Source organism: Peromyscus maniculatus, chromosome 3 (genome assembly GCF_049852395.1).
Source record: "Peromyscus maniculatus bairdii isolate BWxNUB_F1_BW_parent chromosome 3, HU_Pman_BW_mat_3.1, whole genome shotgun sequence".
In the NCBI taxonomy this organism is placed as follows: Eukaryota; Metazoa; Chordata; class Mammalia; order Rodentia; family Cricetidae; genus Peromyscus; species Peromyscus maniculatus.
The window spans coordinates 103900382-103917489 of record NC_134854.1 but is presented as its reverse complement, the minus strand read 5'-3'; positions in this window follow the sequence as shown (position 1 = coordinate 103917489).

Here is a 17108-nt window from a genome sequence, read left to right as displayed (position 1 = left end):
AATCTCTAGAACAGCGACTCTGAAGCCATGACACTTGCACTGTTAGTTACATTTTTATTCACCTTTCTACCCTTAAAAAGACAAATCTATGGTAGAGTTAAAACTAGAAAAGCTTTAAATCTTCATTCATGACCATGTGACCCTTAGCCAAATAGTCTGTTGCTTTCTTCCTTTAATAAATTATTTTTATACTGTTCTGTTTTTGAGATTATAATATAATTACTTTATTTCCCCCCCTCTCTTTCTTCTCTTCAGGCCCTCTTATGTACCCCCTTGCTCTCTCTCAAATTCATGGCTGCTTCTCTTTAATTGGTGTGTGTGTGTGTGTGTGTGTGTGTGTGTGTGTGTGTGTGTGTATGTTCCTAAACATATAAAACATAGAAACACAGCCTGTTTAGTCTGTATAATGTTACTTCTCTGCATATTTTCCGGTCATCTGATCATCTGGTACTGGATAACCGATCGGCGTGCTCCTCCCTGGGGAGGACCATTTCTCTCACTCTCAGCACACCTCGGTTGCCTGTTGTCCTTTGCCCTGGGTTGCAGGCCTATGAGATGTGCCCTGCACACATCAGCATGTATATGAGTGCCATCCTTTTTCAGATCTTACTAGGCAGCCAGGTGGGGGAGACTTCTCTGACATTTCTAGGAGACTCAATCTCACACCAAACACCCTGTTCTTTGTGTCTTTCAATCTTTCTGAATTCTCTTCTGTAATGATCCCTGAGCCTTAGGTATAGGGAAAGTGTTGTAGATATATCACCTAGGATGGAGCTCCACAACTCTGCATTTTAATCAGCTGTGGTTTTCTGTAATGGTCTCCATTTTATTGCCAAGAGAAGTTTCCTTGATGAAGAGTGAGGACTGCACATATCTGTGGCTACAAGGATGAATATTTAGAATGTAGTTACGGATGATGCTGGTTTAGTAAAGTGACAGTTGTAGGTTCTCTTCCAAGACCCATGACTTCACTAGGCCTGGGTAATTGGCTAGGTTTTCAGTACCAGGCATGGTCTCTGGTTTTCATTTACACAGACACAGACACAGACACACACACACACACACACACACACACACACACACACACACACACACGGGGTGGGGGGCATGGGGGGGTTAAGGGCCCTCATGTTGAGAGGGCCTCAAGTCCAGTTAGAGAGTTATTGGGTATCAACAAGATGTGCACACCACTGCTGCAACCTTGGGGTGATCATGTTATGTTGGTTGCTGTTGTGGTTCATAAGTGTCATAGCTGGGAAGGACTGTTGGTGGCTTCCCCCCTTTGCAAACTAGCTTGGTGTCTTCTGGTGCCATGAAAGCTAGTCCTTGGGAGCAGGCTTTCAAGTCAGATCCAGCTCACAGCCTCTGGGGTATCTGAGCTATGGCTGTTTTCTTATTTGTATTTATTTCCCCTTCTTTTTTATTCCATGATTTTAGATTTTTACCTTTCATCATTTCCTAAATTTGTCTGTATGTTGTAATTAATTTCTGATTTATTTCCTGGGGGTTGATAGCTCATTATACTACTTTTATTTAACAGTGAAAGAAGATCTGATAGACAAAAGAAAAAAAAAGTCTATGGACTATGGACAAATTACACAATAAAAATTAAATCCAACTTTCTAGTAGCAGCACTAAGCACACCTAGTTCATGGATTTCAAGTGTTTATTCCACTTCCTAGTAAAAAGAACAAGGTTCTTGGAGAAAGGGGTGGTAGTGGGGCAGGGCAGAAACTAAAGTATAAAACAGATGCCGCACTAATCAAAACATTTGAGGCAATCTATTAATGGATGGGAAAGAAGAAACAAATCTATATGCAGGAGAACTCTGGGAAAGCCACATCTGCACAACAGCTTCACAGAAGGAGACAGGAATTCTAGATTCCTTAGAGCAGAGGTCTTTTTTCTAGAGAGCCAGTCTGGAAAGGGAGAGGAAAAGAAACTTCACAGCAGAGAAACCCGACAAACAGCCCGGAGATATCAAGGTCAAATGTCAACAGCATCCTGTTGAGCCATATTGCCTGATGGGAATTTGGAGGCAGCAAACGGGCACTGCCTTGTCAGCCAGCTTAACCAATTTGTTCAAAGAAAGGTGGTCTAAGGGATAAAGAGGGGTGCAGAATGAGACAGAGATCACTATGAGAGAGATCGGTAGAAAGATAAAGGAATTGTGGGGGGAGAAAGTGAGTGTGTTTGATGATGACATGCCTTGGAAACATTCCTTCCTTCAAGTCATTCTTTTTGGCTACAGACAAAACAACAACACTCTTTGTTACATTTTTGTATGCTCTGTCATTGAACTTGGCTCACACTCACCCCTACTAACCCCCCAACCCCTCCTCTTTCAGCTTTCCTTACTTCCTCAAACAACCCCTGTTGGCTTTTGTATTATCTACACGTGTGTACATAGATTTAAATGTAGCTTCTGAGCGTGGGAGAAAATATGCTGTATTTTGAGTCCCTCCTCTGCCATTACCAATTCCTCTTCTCCCTTTCTTCCCTGTGGGGAAGAAACCCTTCTTTAACCCTCAGGGCCCTTCTTCGGCTTTCATGTCCCTGGACGTGTTCTTAGGTTGATAGGGGATGAGCCGGTAAGTAGAGGAAAGCTGTATCTAAGAGAAAGGAGAGGAGGGATGGGATGGATTGCAAAGACACCAGAAAGAAACCCTCCCAAGAGCAGGGACTTGTCTAGCAGATGGGCTGGCTCAGCAGGGAAGGAAGGAAGGAAGGAAGGAGAGATTTCAGATAATAAACTGAGAAAGTAAGCTTGTCCCTGTCCTCTAAAGGAGACCAAACCAGGAGTTACAGACTGGAGGTCTGACAGGCTTGAAGGTTGAACTTGGCTATCAGAAGTTCAGTGTTGACCTTTGAGATGAGTTGCCGTGGAGTAACGACTGCTCAGAATCCAGTGAGCGAAGGAGTCACTGGGGGCAGGTGAGGAGAAGATGACAGCAAACACGCATTTTCCTTCCAATTATCAGGACTGAAAGGGGAATAGAGAGATTGAGTGGCAGCTAGATTTCAAAAGAAAACCACTCTGATTTTAAAACAATTTTTTAAATTGTGATGTGTTCGAGAATCATCGTACATTGGCAGTAGCTGGCGTGAGACACAAATCTTTATTTTGTTCGCTAATGAGACTTCCGGAGCTGCATTGTCAAGGCACAATAGACTACAAATTACCTATCACTCATCCAAAGGCAGCAAAAATTAGCACCGAGACTCTGGTGTGTACATAAGCCTACAAAGCCAAGGATTTCTGAACTTCATATTCAAGTCGAGATGTTTTTAGGTGAGTATTCAACACACATGCTTATTCTTCCCAATAACTACTTTCATTTGTCTCTGTTCTATAATCCGTAAAATGGGCTTGTCTGAATAGATGAAGATTAGGGGGAAATCAAAGGGAACTGAATAAATGCTTGAAGACTGCACCTAGGAGTTTAAGACAAACCAGCAATCTGGCTAGCAGGCCCAGCATAATCTCCAACCCTCCACAAAACATCAATGAAGACAAAATATTGGTGGGGGGTGGGGGTGAGGGGCAGGAGGTGAAATTTCATCAACTCCCCAAAAATGTCAATTTATCAAAAAGATGATGGAAGAACAGAATGTGGAGAGATCAGCCCTGACAAGCTTTGTTAAACCCAATAGACAATATTAAAAGAGAGAGAGAGAAAGCAAAATGTGGCCTCCCTCCCCGACTGCCAATATCCTGGCTAGAGAGTCCTGAGGGAGCATATCAGAAAATAGAAGCTGGTCTCCTCCCCAGCACCTCCAGCTATACTGAACAATTGCTTCCTATGTGAGCCTGCTTACAGGCACTAATGGCCTGGAAACAAGAGGCCAAGTGTATGACAAGGAGTAATCAAGGAAAGGAACTCCTAGAAGCTAGATCCATCCACGGGAGCAAACTGAAAGCGTAATGGTCTCCAATAAAAGTCCACACTGAGGTGACTGAAACACCACACAGCAAAGTTACAAGACTGTGTCCTGGTTCCTGAGAACACGGGTACATTAGTAATGCCTGGAGCTGTCACACTAAAGGGTTCTCTCAAACATGCTGGCCTGGTGCCTCCCAGCCTGCACTTCAAGCAGACACGGAATGCCAGCACAATGTCTGGACTCTATAGCCTCTGTGGGGCCAATATGGCTGTGGAGAACCTCAGCTTAGGTTCTGCTGTGCTGTGCTGTGCCATCCTTGATGTCACTATAAAGAAGACTCTTTCTGGGAGAGACAAGAAGCGGCCCTTCCGCATGTGGCGGAGGAAGCTGGCTGGGCTAGAGTAAGCAAGCACTTTGAACAGACAGCCCCAGATCTGCACTGAAAACACAGGCCTGCTGCAACAGAGCCAGCTCAGGCAACCCATGGAGAACCACCTACAAAGCTTGACTTGTGTCCTTAGTTCCCATTATCATTGTCATTCCTACAGATCCTGGCGAATGGCTGCAGGAGCCCTGACAATATTAGTAAGTCACACTGGTGGCATTGCTGATCTTAGAAGATAAAAAAGCTTAGCATACCTGGCAATGAGCCCAGCCAAAAATCACACCAAGTGGTACCCAGCAGCCCATTCATGGAGGCAGAAGGAGAGGGTAACCCTGTCTTTGTTGAGTCAGGGTAGATGTGAAAACTGCCCGCTGGAGTCTTGTCTGACCACCAGGGAGGCTGCTTTGTATGCTGGAGCGACCTCTGCCACAGGTGAGTGGAAACCGGATGATTGCAATTCTAGTTCTTTAGGTGAATGTTAGCATGCATGGCATGCTAAGTATTTAAACTTGAGAATCCTGGGGAAGCATAAAAAGCTATGCTCTTGGGAAATGTCACTGTTGGCCATCTTTCTGCATCTGTGTGTCTCTTTACATCTTTCATGCTGCCTTAGTCACTGTCTTAGTTAGGGTTAGTATTGCTGTGATGAAACACCATGATCAAAAGCAAGTTGGGGGGGGGAGGTTTATTTGGCTTACATGTCCTGAATCACATTCCACTGAGGGAACACAAAGAAGGGACTCAAACTGGGCAGGAACCTGGAAGCAGGAGCTGGTGAAGAGGCCATGGAGGAGTGCTGCTCACTGGCTTGCTCCTTGTGGCTTGCTCAGCCTACTTTCTTATAGAACCCAGGACTACCAAGCCAGGGGTGGCACCATCCCCAGTGAGATGGGCCCTTTCATATCAATCACCAATTAAGACTATGTTCTACAGACTTACCTACAGACCAATCTTAAGGATGTATTTTTTTAAATTAAGGTTCCTCCTTCAGATGACTATAGTATGTGTCAAGTTGATGTCAGACTAGCCACAACAGTTACTTTTCCTGTTGCTGTGATAAAACACCCTGACAGGAGCATATCAGGAGAGCGTATTTTGACTCACAATCCCAGTGTATAGCCATCATGGTGGAAAGCCATGGCAGCAAGAGCTTGAGGCAGCTGGTCACATCCACAGTCAGGAAGTAGAGGTCGAAGGCCAGTGCTCAGCTCACTTTCTCTTCAATCCAAGATCTCAGCCCTGGGAATGGAACCACCCAGAGTGGCTGGGTCTTCTCATTTCCACATACTCATTGAAGAGAATTCCCCCACAGGCATGCCCAGAGAGGTCTCCCACCTGGTTCTAGGAGATTAATCATCAAAGGTGGTATTGATCTACAATGCTAAAAAACCACCTATTGATCCCACAATCTGGTTTCTCTCATCCCACTCAAACATTTCCAAAATAGGGCTATGAGATTTGTCTCTCAGGGTCTACTTTCTAAGCTTGAAATGTGTGGCCTGAGCTACAGTAACTTTCACAGGCCTCGGCTTGTTTATGCTGTGAGTGACTGGCACTCCTTTGCCAGTCATATTTAGAAAGGTACTCCCTTTCCTTGTGGAAGCTTGAGAAGAGAGCAGTAAGTGGAATTTAGGCAGAAAGAACGGCACCAAGACCCGGAGGAAGGTCGTGTCCTGGGATGGCAGATGAGCTCCCTTGACGTCAGAGAATGAAACAAATGGAAAGGTAACGAGACTTGAGAGGAAAAGCGGCAGCAGTAGAGGGAGCCATCTTAAATGCAACAGTGGAAACATCGCTTAATGAGGCGAGAACAGAGAGCAGGCCTGGTATGCAGGAGGAAGAGAAAGGAAAGAAGGGAGGGAGGGAGGGAGGGAGGGAGGGAGGGAGGGAGGGAGGGAAGGAAAGAAAGAGGAAAAAGAAATAAGAGGAGAACTGGAGGGAGGGATGGAGTAGGGGAAGAGGAAAGAGAGCAGAATGGGTATAGGAAGAGGAGGACAAGAGAGCAATAGAGGAAGAAAAAGGAGAAGTAGAGGGGGAAGGGAGGAAGTGGGGAGGAAGTGGACAAACAGGAGGAAGGAAAAAGAGAGGAGAGAGGGAGGAGAAAGAGGAGAAAAGAAGTAGACAAAGAGGAGAGGGAAAGAGAAGGAGGAAAAAAGAAAGAGGAAGAGAAGGATGAAAGAGACAGAAGAACGAGGAGAGAGAGGAGTGAAAACACTCAACAGTTAAAGAAGAAAACAGCACATTGTCCAAGAATCTGATTCCCCAACTAGGAAATTCGTCATTTTTTCCATATAATACACTATCAGCCAAAAGATAGACCTCTACAGAACACAAAGTTGGGGCGAGGATCTGATCATTAAACCAGGATGTCGTGCTTCATCTAAGAGTTTTCACTTTACACTTATCCAATGAGTTCTTTGAGACTTGACAGTCTGGTGGACTCTTTAAAACATTACATATCACCCACATGTACTGTTCAGATAATAAAAATGTGCATGCTTATTGTTAAAAATAAACATTTAGTATTGTGGGAGACAATGCCTAGAATAGACATCTTTTGCCACCAACTGAAATTTCTAGTGCCAGGAAAGGTGTGGTGGTTGGAAAGAAAATGGCCCCCAAAGGGAGCGGCATTAATAGGAGGTATGGCCTTGTTGCAGTAGGTAGGATCTTGTTGGAGGAAGTGTGTCACTGTGGGGGTGGGCTTTGAGGTCTCTCTTTCTCAAGCTTCACTCAGTGTGACAGTCAGTCAACTTCCTGTTGCCTCTGAGTCAAGATGTAAGGACTCTCAGCTCCAGCACCATATCTGCCTGCATGCCACCATACTCTTCACCATGATGATAATGGACTGAACCTCTGAAACTGTAAATGAGCCACCTCAATTAAATGTTTTTATTAATAAGAATTGCTGTGGTCATGGTGTCTCTTCATAGCAATAAAAACATAACTAAGACAAAAGGGTTACATCTAATCAAGTCATTGGCCAAATGAGACCCGTGAAAACCTATAAACATCTCAGGCTATTCCTAAGGCTATTGATTACTTTCCACAAACTGGTGGAAAAAGCCCTATTGCTGAAGACAACACTTACACATATCATTGAACATGGAGAAGTAGAGTTGGTGCCTACATAGAGTTTCACGCTTACTGACTAATGCTCATGGTACTGGAAGGTACTCTGCATGATACCAGAAGAGAAAGGTAATCACCAAAATCACCAACTCAGCTACAAACCCTATGATCTCCAATGGTGATCTGCCTGCCGGATACAGCTGGTGTAACCAAATACTATCTTATTGAAATTAAGGGCCACTCCATGAGATGGAATCCACGCCTGACATGCTTGGGTGGCTAAGAACCTGAGACTGGACAGGCCATGGGGTTAGGGGAAAATCAAATACTACTTGTTCTTCTAAAGGAACATAGCAATAAAATGACTCCTAACAACATTCTGCTGGTGGTAGATGAGTCACTTGCTCGGTCATCATCAGAGAAGATTCTTCTTGCAGGGTGTGGAAACTTACACAGAGACCCACAACTGGACAATGTGCAGAGTGAGAGATTTTGTAATAGTCAGTTCTAAATGGGATGTCGTCATTGAACCCCTCCCTTCAGGGTTCAGCAAGTTATGAAGAAGGGGAGGCAAGAAGATTGTAAGAGCCAGAGGGGATGGAAGACCCCAAGGAAACAGTGTCTTCCAGACACAGCAGGACTGATGCACACATGAGCTCACAGAGACTGTGGTAGCATGCCAGGGTCTGCATATGTTCAAGTCAGATGGGGTCCCAGAGATGAGAGAGGAAGTGGACCTGACCTCCACTTCCTAACCAAGAGTTTATCTGCAATTGACATCCTCTTGCACAAGAAAAATTCATTTTCTCCAATGGAGCCTCACTGGATATTAACCACACTTCAGGATAGGTCACATGCCCAGCAGTAGATGGTCAACACAAAAAAGAACTCAATGGTATTTTTGTAGACTTTGTGGTCTATGTTTCTTGGTTTTGGGCATTTATTGTCATACTGGTCTTTTACTTATATATTATGCTTTCTGATTTTGTTTTTTTCATGAGTTTAGTGTATGTGTTTCCTGTATTTTTTCTATTTTAATATTCTGGTTTATTTGTTTTTATTTGTTTGTCTGTTTATTTTATAAGGAGGGGGCATGGATTTGAATGAGTGGAGAGGTGAGGAAGGTCTGGGAAGAGTTGGGGGAGGGAAAACAGTGATCAGAATATAAATATATTGTATAAATTTTTTCAATAAAAAATTTAATTTAATTAAAAACACTGAAACCTTTGGGACTGCTGAGAGAATGGTGGACAAAATCACAATGACTGTGTTGGAGAGAAGGGTTTCTCATCTCAGGAGACCAACATGCAGGGTGCTGAGGCCTTTACTGTCCTGAGCAGGCTCTCTGCAAAGTGCAGCACAAAGAGAGACAGAGGTCTCTACTCACTGGGTACCAGCAGCAGCCCTCTCCATCCCTGACTTCCAAACTGAAGCTCCAGATGTTGTCCAGTGTTCTGGAGATACTTCTACTACTGGGAACAAAAGCAACCCAGCTAAGAAACAATGGTTTATAATGTGGCCCATGTCCTGTGCATCACCTGCTGATTCTTTCTGCTATTACAATAAAAGATACAAATTGTATACTCATTTAGCTACCAGCCTTTCTATATCCACCCACAACACATGAGGAAGATGTGTGTGTGTGTGTGTGTGTGTGTGTGTGTGTGTGTGTGTGTGTGTGTGTCTCCTAGTTCGAGTTACTATTGCTATGATGAAACACCATTACCAAAAACAAACTGAGGGGAAAAGGTTTATTTGGCTTTACACTTCCGGATTGTTATTGACCACTGGAGGAAGTTAGGACAGGAACTCAAGCAGGGCAAGAACCTGGAGGCAGGAGCTGGTGCAAAGATTGTGGAGGAGTGCTGCTTACTGGCTTGTTCCTCGTGACTTGCTCAGCCTCTATTCTTATAGAACCCAGGACCACCAGTCCAAGGGTGGCACCACCCACAATGGACTGGGACCTCCCCTATCAATCACTGATTAAGAAAATGCTCTATAGGCTTGCATACAGCCTGATCTTTTCTCACTTGATCTTTGATGACTATATCTTGTGTCCAATTGATGTAAAATTAGCCATTACAGTGTGTGTGTGTGTGTGTGTGTGTGTGTGTGTGTGTGTGTGTGTGTGTACTCATTTGTATGCTAGCATACATGGAGGTGAAAGGTCAAATCTGGCTCTCTTCCTCAATTGCTCCCTGCATTACATTTTGAGACAGAATTTCTCACTGAGCCTTGAGATCAATGATTCAACTAGCTAGCCGAACAGTGAGCTCCAGAAATCGTCCTGGGATTATAAAAGCCTGTCACTGAACTTGGCTTTTTTGTGTGGACACTGGCAATCCAAGCTTGGGCCATGATGTTTGCATACCAAGCATTTTCCTGACCGAGCTATCTTCTCAGACCGATTTCCCACGTTCTTATAGAAGCACAACACCACATGGAACCATCCCCCAGTGTTGGAAATGAGGCTGTTCCCAAATTTTGCAGCATTATAAAATAATGTCATGATGACCACCTTGTGCAAAAATCCTTTTCTGTAACCGATTATTTCTCTGAGATAGATGTCTCATGATAGAATTAGCAATCCAAACAGTAGGGAGGTATCTGAATTGCAAGAGCAAAATGTGCAGGTTTGACGACATAGGCTGGGAACACTGTGTCTAGAGTATGAGTCACCACCTTTCAAAACATGCTCTCCAGAGAACCTACTACTGCCACGTTCCTAAGCCGATACAATTTCTGACTGTGTTGTAACCACCTATCCCTATACCCATAGGCACATGCAGCTCTCGCCCTACATCAAGAAGCTTCTTCTTGCAGCAGATGGAGACCATTACAGAAATCCACCACTGGTCAAAATAAAGAGAATAAGAGACTGTGGTGTGCCCGACCCCAAATGACATATCTGTGTGTAACCGCTAGACCTAAGGCTCAAGAATACAAAATAGGAGGCAAACGGATATTAAGAGCTAAAAGACCAGGGCACCTGCTGCAAGATTGTGTCTTCTAGACACTATAGGGAAGCTGTACCCGTAAAATCCCTGCAACATGATTGCATAAACAAGTCCTGCATAATGGCGACACCAGCTGACATGCCAGTGTGCACAGGGGAGGTCTCACAAGTCCCCGCCACTCCATGAAAATCTTCAGACAATTCAATGACTGCTGAGAGAATCAGATTCCCCAATGATGGGTCAATCCCAAATGCTCATCCCTAAGCACATGTACATATAAGGAATATGAAATTGACTCAGTTGGTTTTATATATTGTGATGGTTTAAAAGAAAATTGCTGTGTTTGACAAATTGACCCCCCCCCCAGACATATAACTCCCTGATAGGGAGCCCCACATTGGGCCCTTCAAGCTCTGACCTTGAATAAGCAAAACAACACCTGGAAAAAATGACCTCGTGTATTTGTCTCTAGGGGCAACCAGCCTGCTTTGAATCTGCTCTGAAGCCTAAAGTTAGCTGTCTGTGTAAAAGGCTGTTTTTGTGACTGAGAATCCTATGTCAATCTGAGTTATGTAAACTATCCTAGTATTGTTTCTATACATCAAAATTATACAGCTTAAACAGAAATCATAACCTGACCATCCACAACTATGAGTATGCCCAAAGACATAAAACACACTACCAAAGAGCTGTGGAAAGCACCCACAGCTGTTCTTTTAGGGAGGTATAATGGTAGCACATGAGAAAGTTACAGACAGAAAATAATCAGTCATTCACAGTCCATAACCCCACAGCTTTGCCAAGTGGGGCTCCCCATCAGGGAGGATATGTCTGGTGGGTCGACTTGTCAAACACAGAAAATGGCCCCCTTAGAGAGTGGCACTATTAGGAGATATGACTTTGTTGGAGTAGGTGTGGCCTTGTTGAAGGAAGTGTGTGTGGGGCAGGCTATGAGGCCTCAGATGCTCAAGCTATACCCAGTGTGGTACACAGTCTCCTTCTGCTGCCTGCGGATCAAGATGTAGATCCATGTCTGCCTGCTCTCAGCTCCATGTCTGCCTGCTCACCGCTATGCTTCCTGTCATGACAATACTGGACTAACCCAATGAAACTGTAAGCCAGCCTCAGCTAAAGGTTTCCCGTATAAGAGTTGCCGTGGTCATGGTGTCTCTTCCCAGCAATAGAAACCCTAAGACCACACACACACACACACACACACACACACACACACACACTGGTTCAAATCTCAGCTTCAGGACCAGGATATAAATGAGCCAACTAAGGCTTGCTGAACCCGTGTTCCCTAAAATTCATTTGCCTCACTCTGAGAGCACATCCTTCTTTAAAGACCGTGAGCCCAGGACGTCCTCACAATACTACCCTTGCTCTGCAGGGCCTCTTACTAACTGGCTTTAGACCACTCACATAACCTTAGCTTCCTCATCTGCAGATGGGAATCAAAATAGTGTGCTCAATGCATGGGACCATTGTGGACACTGAGTGAGTGAATGACTAGGGATACTTAGGACTATGCTAGCCGTATGGTCCATCACCACCATTACAGCTGCAAATGTAGTTCAGATTTGAGGGCACCACAAACACTTTAAAAAAAAAAAAGAATCAGGGCTTGTTTTATTTTGTCTGTTTATTGTTCACGTGTGTGTACAGTTGTGTATGCATCACCATTTATGTGCATGTGGCTGCCGGAAGCTGATGCCAGGTTTCTTCCACTATCCCCCTTCACCTTATGTATTTTTAATTACGTGTGCATATTTATTTATTCATTCATTATTTGTGTGTGAATGTGCATTCACACAAGCATACACTTACGCGCCTCAGAGGACAACTTAAAGGAGTTGATTCTCTCTTTTCACACTGTGGGTCCTTGAGATTGAACTCAGATCATTAGGCTTGACAGCAAGTACCTTAACCCACTGAGCCATCCGACCATCTCCCCAACTTATCTTTTGAAGCAGTGTCTCTCACTGAACCTGGAGCTCACTAATTGGTAGTCTGGCTGGCCAGCCCTAGGTAGCCTGAGAGCACTTCACCAGGTGCATTGGAGCTGTGGACCACTGTTATGCCACTCGAATGGAGCCCCTCAGGAGTTTCTCCCGCTTCCTCTCCGACTCTCTGAAACCTGGAGAATGCAATCACCAGCTATTCACAGCAGTCCCGGCATCTCAACAAAGACCAGTTCTCTGAGTAGCACCTTCCTTTCATGTGTAGAGACGCTCCTGTCGCTGCTGTGAGACCTCCACGCTGCTTGGCATTGGATGCCCCCCAGCGCACACTCCTCCCCAGGGTTCTGGAGTCTATCAGCCCAGGAGAAGCATTCTGGTGTGATTTCAATGGACCTGGAGGGGGACAATGGCTCTTGATTGGGATGCCACCCACCTGTGGGGAATAGGCGGCGGGCGTGTGAGAACTGTTGAATGGCAGACAGCGCTGTTGCGCAGCCACCTACCTCACTCTGAAGATTCCGTCGACTATTGAGACGAGAGTCAGAAAGTCAGAGAAACTGAGAGTTCTGCTTCTCCAAAGAGACGGGGAAGAGCTTGAAGTGACCGTGGAAAGATGAAAACTGCCGGCCATCCATCCGATGGATCCCAGTGTGGAATGCTGGTCACAGCTGGCAACGCAGCTACCACACTGTTGCTGTGGTTTGCTCAGGGCTGACTGAATGCTAGACACATCTTATAAGTACACTGGTACACTGTCGCATTTAACCATTAACAACCACCATCTAAGGTATTTGTTAGAGTTCATTTTCTGTTGCTATAACTGAATACCACAGGCATTTGTAAAGGAAAGAAGTTTATTTTAGCTCGTGATCCATCACTTTTGGCTGCATCTTGTTCCACCTCCTTCTGCTCTGTCTAGCCTCTGTCTTTGTTCGCAAGCTGCATGTTGACTTCTGTTTCATCCTAGATTCCCCACATTTCCATTGACATTCTTCTGAGCACACCATGTTCAAATTAACCAGTTGGTATTGGAGGTGAGGTAAGCTGCTTTTGCAAAAATCAACTCTTGAATAATAGCTTAGAAAAAATAAACAGTTGTGAGGGAGAAGAGAGCAGAAAAAGAAGAGTACACATCTTATTCTAAGTTAAAAGTGCACATGCATGTGTGTGCATTGATACCTAACACCAACTGGACCTGTGAATGGCACACTAATCAGTATAAAAATTTCAAGACAATAAAATCTTCTTCCATTGGTTCTTAAAATATGTTAATAATCCATTTCCCCTGTGTTGTAAGGAATATTTGACAGGAATTTATAGTCCTACCTGCTTATATTCTTAAAATGCTGTAATGCTTTTTATAACCTAATCAATAGCAATAGCCGTGGTGCCCTGTGGTAGTCAACTTGACACTTCATGAGACTATTGTGATAAGCGAGAGGGTACTCGGGTCCATACACATGGCTGAGATGGTTCCCTTCGCCATCCATTCAGTTTACAATGAAATCCAGCCTGCGCTTCAGGGAGTTTGGGTGCATTCCTCCTTCCCGCAGGGGCCTTACGTAAGGGTCTTAGAGCGGTCATTAGGAAGTCTATTCTGCCTTTCAAGATCGGAACAGCTGCTGGCAATCCCATCCTCCCAGCGTTTTATGCTTTATAAGCTCCATTTTCTAGTGTTAAACACAGTAATTTGCGAGAGGCAGGTAGAAGTACAATCAATCCAGTTTGGTCAATAGGCAGGACTGAGTGCCTCCCGCAGCCCACCACCATGCTAGGTTCAGGACACAATGCTGAGGGAAACGCACCCTTTGATTTAAGGCCTGGGAAGTCTAAGCAAAGAACTTCAAATGATTGCAATTGTAGTCTTGATTGAATAAAAATAAAGAGAGACTCTGATTCAGCATATATTTACTCCGTCTTACAGATATGCTAATCACCCGAGTCATTTAGCATGCTTTGCGATGAATATTTGACGGATATTTATGATTCTAATAGCTCATGGCCTCAAAGCGCTGTAATGTTTTTTATAACCTAATCGGCAGCAACAGCCATCGCTCCCTCTGGTAATCAATTTAACGTTTGATGAGTCTTTTTCCTGGTAACCGACACAAATGGAAGAGAGGACACTCACAAACACATTTGCGAGTGGTTTTGCAATGCCATCTGAGTTAAGACTCGCCAGGCTACGGAAAACACATCCGTAATATAAATGACTGCCACGTGGTACTGTAATTTCTGTAATAGAGATAGCTACGAACCACAACGGGGCCAGCAATTAATATCAATTGAGGAGATGACGTCGGAAATCCAGTGGGGTAGACACAGTATTTAGACTGAGCAGCGACGGATGAGTGGAGAGCGTTTGATACATGATAGAGGGGACAGGAAGGGCATTCCAGGAGAGAGGAGAGTACAGAACACTTGGCATGTTCAGGGGCATCCATCACCTGCTGCAAAGTGAACACAGACAAGTGGAAGATGAGGATGTGCAGACAAAGACGAAACTGGGAGAAATCACGAAGCCACAGGACAAACAGCGAACCAAGGGAGAAAATGTACTAAGCTATTAATTCAAGTGTAGATGAACTTCCCTGTTTATTCACTAAACAAATATTTGTTGAATGCTGTCCCGGTTGGTTTTACTTGTCAACTTGACACAGCCCAGAATCATCTGAGAGGAAAGCCTCCACGGAGGAACTGCCTAGATGAGAATGGCCTGTGAGCATGTTTGTGGGGGATTGGCTTGGTTGGTAATGGATGCAGGAGGGCCCAGACCACTGTGGGGGACAGCAGTCTCCTGACTAGATAAGAAAGGCAACTAAGCATGAGCCTGCAAGTGAGCCTCCATAGTTTCTTCTTCAAGTTCCTAAAGCTGGAATTTCTTCCCTAACTTCCCTCAGTGACAACTGTGACCCGGAAGTGTATGCTGTGTCAACCCTTTCTTCCTTTAAGTTTTTGTCCAGAGTATTTGATCACAGGAACAGAACGAACCCAGGACAAGCTCACTGGGTTCGCTCAGTGAGAAATTCCTCGGACAGTTAAAAAAAATGATGATACAGGGCTGGGGAGATGCATCAGTAGTTGGTAAAGCACTTGTCCTGCCAACATGAGAATCTGAGCTCTAGTGGGCCCTAAAACCTATTTAAAATGCCATTCGATCCCAGCGCTGGGGAGGAGACCGGAGGATCCCTGGAACTTCAGACCCAGCCAGCTTAGCCTACTTGGTGACTTCCAGGTCAGTGAGAGACTTTGTCTCAAAAAAAGTGATAGACGGTGTCTGAGGAACCACACCAGAGGTTGTCCTCTGGCTCGCGTGCACACATGTATGCCCCCGCCACACGCATGCATGCATGCACGCACGCACGCACGCACGCACGCACGCATGCACACACACTCTTGAATCACACTACAAAATAAAAGATCCTGCCTTGACAGCTAGACAGCTAAGTAAAGTTGCTCAAAGATGACCCACTCGTTTCACTAGAAATTGTTGGAAATGTTGGGGTGGGAGCCTGGGATGAGAAACTTAGGGGTGGGGCTAATTTGTGATTGAGTACAAAGACTGGAATCAGCTGAGACAATGCAGAATATCTTCTGCAACATCTTGTGTATTGCCACACCATTATTTTGAGTGCTCCACGGGGCCATACACTGATACAGTGGTGGGTTTTACCTGTGTTATTTTATCCCCACCAGGGAGCCTAGAGGTATGAGCTCCCAGAAGCAGGGACTGACAGCGCACACCAGAAAGGGTGCAGCTTACAGAGGGGCTTTGGTCCTTGGGGCTCCGTCCTCACATTTTCCCTGGAAGAGGTTGATGCGCAGGTGCTCAGCTGCTCTGGAAACATCGGTCATCCCCAAGTGACAGTTTGAAGCCACAGAATCTGTGCTGATGGACAGTTCTCTTTCTTCCTTCCTTTCTTTTTATATTGTTTTCTGATTTGAGCTGCTTGGCGTTCTCTGGGGGGAAGGGGTCCTCTTTTGCTGTTTTGTGTTGGCTGAAATTGTTTTCCTTTGCTTCACTTAACTTTGTGTGTGTGTGTGTATGTGTGTGTGTGTGTGTGTGTGTGTGTGTGTGTGTGTGTGTGGTGTATGTGTGTGGTGGGTGTGTATGGTGTGTGGTGTGTGTGTGTGGTGTGTGTGTGTGTGTGTGTGTGGTGTGTATGATGTGTGTGTGGTATGTGTGTGATGTATGTGTATATGGTGTGTGTGTGGTGTGTGTGTGTGTGTGTATGATGTGTGTATGTGTGTGTGGTGTGTGTATGTGTATAGTGTGTGTGTGTGTGTGGTGTGTGTGTCCCTGTGTGCTCATGTGTGTGGAAGCCATTAGATCATTGTAGGGTACCGTCCTCATTGAATCTCCACCTTCTGTTTTGGAGAGAGGGTCTCTCACGGAAACTGAAGTTCACCGATTCAGCCAAGCTGACCAGCCAGCCTCGGGGATCCTCTTGTCTTAACTCCACAGTGCTGGGATTATACCCCGTGCCCTCAAGCTGGCATTTTTATACCAGTGCTAGGGGATCTGAACTGAGCTTCTCCTGTTTCCACAGCAAGCACGTTTCCCACTGAGTCATTAGGTCCCCAAGCCCCCAAATCTGCTTGACATTCGTCCCTGTATCTTGGTACAGCTGGCAGGGCACACTGAAGCATGGAAGCCCATTGGGTGGGAAGGAGCTTTTCCTTAAGGATGCCAATGGCTGTGTGAGTATGCAGACCTCCACCCTGCTTTCTCATCGTCTCGGGGTGGGGGCGGGGAACTAAGGAGGAAATCCTCTCGGTTAACACTAACCCCCAGATACCTGGAGGAATGCCTGAGGCACACTGTACAGAGGAAACATGAGGGTC